Here is a 4,415-nt window from a genome sequence, read left to right on the forward strand (position 1 = left end):
ACCCGGGTGCGCAGGGACGGCTGCTGCGGCGAGGCTGGGACCTGCGTGCGTGGGACCGCCACCCCAGGTTCAAAGAGACGAATGCCTTTGATAATCTTCCCAGGCGCCCAAGGTGGCGTTTGGCTTACCTTCAGCTCTCCCTCTGCTTTTTTCTGGAGGGACCTGGGGGGAGGCGGGATGCACCTGACGCGCGGGTGACCCGCACCAGCGCCGGCCTCCACCCTGCGCGCCAGTGCAGGCAGAGGCCGGCCGCACCTTAATTTCTGTGCTTACCCCAAACTCATGCAGCCACTGTGGTATGTATGGAAGTCAAATGCGCTTGGTGTTCTGACTAGTTCTCTTTCACTTCACCTGCCACTCATACACAAAATAGTGATGAATTACATGTGTTTTTTTTAATCTATTTAAAGCCATGTTAAATAAAAACGCCCAGAGCAGTCAGCAAGATTGACCAGCTGTTGTAACCACTCGTGTTATTTTCGTTAGTAGCACTGCGTTTCATATATTTATTCGTCGTTTTTTTGTTGTTGTTGTTGTTTTTTACGTTGCTGGCCTGGACCCCACGTGCTAGGCCAGCACTCTACCACTGATCTACATACCCATCCTATTTTTATTTCTTTAAAATATTATTTCTTTTGATTTTTAAAAATTGTCTTAGTGCCATTATCTGGGATTCTGGAAATTATTTTCACCTTCAGACAGTGTAAAATGCTAAGATTCTGGAGATAGACCACCAAATCTGTCTCATCTTAACTCTGTGCTCTCTCTAATAGCCTTTAGAATGCAGTTTTTATCATCTGTAAAATAAGGATACTCAAAGGTCTTACTTCCCAGTTTATACAAATACTCAATAAATGTTGGGTTTTATACCCACTATTTCAATATACTATAATTGTGTAGACTTTATGCTTGAGAACATGGACCATTTATTTTACTATTTGAAAGTTTAAAATGTTCATAAATTATGCTTACTTTTCCTATTTAACTGTTGACCTTTATTTAAAAAAAAATTTAGTAGCATTATTAATGGCTGACAAAACATTTTAGATACACTACGTAAAATTTAGGGGTTGGGTGATATTTACATTTTCTAAATCTCAAAATGAAAGAAAATATATTTAAAGTTGAATAAAAAGTCACATCTGCTTGGGTTTATAATAGAACAACTAATGATTGGGGATTTTCATTTCCATCCATTTAATCTTTGGAAATCATAAGAGAAACTTTAAAATTCAAGAAGAGATTGCCATACCAGTGAGGGGGGGAAAAAAGAAAAATGCTAAATAATACCCAGGGATGCTTCACAAAAATTATGTTTTTGAAAACTCAGAAAAAAGTGATAATTAATAGACAGAGCCAACCCAGGATGTTCAGAAATTATCAATATGTGGCAAACTAAGGAGATATTCTTTCAGCTTTTCCTTCATTTTCACTAGTTGGTTTCTTTCAGTCAATTCATCTATAACCCAAAGCAGGAAACTATTGTTTTAATTGCTCAATTCTTTCCAAACCAATGTGTTTTATAGTAGAATGATATCTTAAATTTATATTCCACAAAGTTGAGTCCTATATTCACCAGCAATAACAGGTGAGTTTTCACTTTTTCAAGTAAGATGACAGAGACCTGGCTCCTACCAGGTCTTGTCGTAGGATAGGGGAACTGGACTGGGGCTAAGCTTAAACTCTGTGACCAGGGAAAAGACAGAGTAATCCATGCTTGGGATTTGAATGCCTAATGTTTCCTAGACCCAGGCCTAATCTGTTACTTGATTGTCATCTTAATTTACCTGGAAGAGCACAGGCTTATCTCTACAGTCTGAGAGGATTTTGATGTTTTGATGGTTTTTATACTCTAAAATTAGAAAGCATTTTTTTTTTTTTTTTTTTTTTGTCTTTAGTTGTGTGGATTAAGAGTCCTATTCTCGCAGGGCGCTTGTAATCCCAGCGTCTGGGGAGGCTGAGATAGGATTGCAAGTTCAAAGCCAGCCTCAGCAATGGTGAGACACTAAGCAACTCAGTGAGACCCTGTCTCTAAAGAAAATACAAAATAGGGCTGGGGATATAGCTCAGTGGTCAAGTGCCCCTGAGTAAAAAAAAAAAAAAAAGGAGTCTTATTCTCCACATAGATGTGAATTCATTTTCTCTTTCAACTATAAATTTTTAAAGGAAAATAAATTTATAAGCCAACATGAACGTTTAAGCCGATTTCTATAAAATCACATTTCTGGCACTCATGAAGAATATAGTCTTCAAATGCTTAGCTGACACACATTTTATATAATCAGCTGTTGACCATCTTAATGGAAGGGTCACTATGTTCCCTTGATCATTACAATTGCCTCATCCCTTCTGTCTACAACTGTGGGGTTACTGTTTGTTGTCTCTTTCCAAATTCCCATTACCACAATATATATATACCTCAAATGCATTGGGAATTCCCAGAAGCCTCTTGCACACTTCTTGGCATCTAAGACATCTTCGTCCCTACATCTCTCTTTACTGCAGCTAGAGATCACAGCATCCAACACTTTACTGCCACCCTGGTGCACCCCTGACTTGAATTGCTAAGGACCAGGCTGGAAATGGAAGGGAAAAAGAAGATAAGTTACTGGCTCCACACTAGAACAAGGATCCTGATACAAAAGGTCTTCTGAATCAGTGAATCTCTTACTTTCTTCCCACAAATGATGGACGATGTCCAAAAAAGTATGTTGCTATCCTGAGAAAACCCATTGTTCCATTTTCCTCCTAGTTCCCATACTAGAGTGTAAACAAAGGAGAGTGACTCATATCATAGCCTTAAATTGTTTGCAAACTTTGGAACTTCATCAGAAATGGAAGATCAGTAACTAATCAGACTTCTTTTCCAGTATATCAGTAGTTCAGAAGTATGGCTGGTCTTTAGGATCCCCTCAGTGCTGTGATTTACCAGCATTAGGTAGGTGAGCTACCCGGAGGCAGTGACTAGTCAACATTCAGACTCTCTAGAGTGAATGCATTTCTCTATAGACAGAATGCATTTCATATTCCAAATAATTGATGTATAAATTAACTTTTCTTTTCAGATTTCCAGAAGCTGTAATGTCAGTAACAAAGTATCTCAAAACAAAACAATATCCACCCTAATGATCTTTCCCAACTATGCAGAGGCATTGAAGTAGCAAGAAAACATTAGTAGCCAAATCTGTAGGTCCTGTCCATCACGCCAGGGAAAAACCTCAATTCATCACTCCTGAGCTTCTGGTTCTGGTTTCAGAGTTCTTTCCAGAGTGGAAGTATTTCTTGGGTCTTACAAGGCCATCAAGAAGCAGAAGAAAGGGGCTGGGTGCCGTACACACCTGTAATCCCAGCGGCTCAGGAGGCTGAGGCAGGAGGATCCTGGGTTCAAAGCCAGCCTTAGCAAAAGCAAGCTGCTAAGCAATTCAGTGAGACCCTGTCTCTAAATAAAACACAAAATAAGGCTGGGGATGAGGCTCAGGGGTTGAGTGCCCCTGAGTCCAATTCCTAGTACCAAAAAAAAAAAAAGAAGAAGAAGAAAGATGTGAAGGAAAAGGACATTTAGTAGTGCTTTGGGCATTTCTCAGTACTGCCACCACAAGCAGTATTGAGTGTCATTTCACTCTTCAAAGATGGAAGGGCCTTTACCCACCTACTCATTTCACAGATCTGAATATGGAGGTTGAGAGGGGTAAGTGCCATGTCCAGTCGGTGATGTCAATAACAAAACAACAACTCACTCGCTGAGCACCTGCTATATGTAGGCCAGCTACTGGGATTATGGACATAGAGAAATTGGTCTATTTTTCAGGCAGCTCAGTCTAGCACAGGAGACAGCTGCATAAACAGATCACAGTGTACTCAGGGGTCTCAGATTCAGGAACACAGTCATCCTGGAATTAGTGGAAACTCCTTGATTGGGGAGAAAGTTCTACCTCAAGTGCAAATAGCCTCAGTGTGGTGCTATACCCTGAGCCTAGGAAAGCCCAGTGCTGGGAAAGAGGAAACAGTCCTGGCTCCCTTCTGTTCACAACTGCCTCCACCTAAACCTCTGCAGCTACAGTTTGTGGTGCAGAGAGAACTGGCCCAGTCTGGGAGCTGAGAGCCTGGGGCATCCATCTACCACGTCAGTGTAGTCAGGAGTAAGGATTTCAGCACAATTATTTGTGAGGTCATCATATACAAAGGCACCTCCAGTTTGTTAAACTAGGAAACACAATAAAATGTTTAAAAATCAAAATTTCTATGTCACTAATACATTGACTAAACTTATCCTGACATTTTTCTTGAGGAACACTGTCCAAAACAATTTTTTCTTATGATGGAAATTATTTGTACTAATTTTGTAACCACTAACCCTATGTGCCTAGAACAACAGAAAAACTAAATTTTTAAATTGAACTTAAATAACCTCATGA

This window comes from Marmota marmota, unplaced genomic scaffold, assembly GCF_001458135.2.
Source record: "Marmota marmota marmota unplaced genomic scaffold, marMar, whole genome shotgun sequence".
Lineage (NCBI taxonomy): Eukaryota > Metazoa > Chordata > Mammalia > Rodentia > Sciuridae > Marmota > Marmota marmota.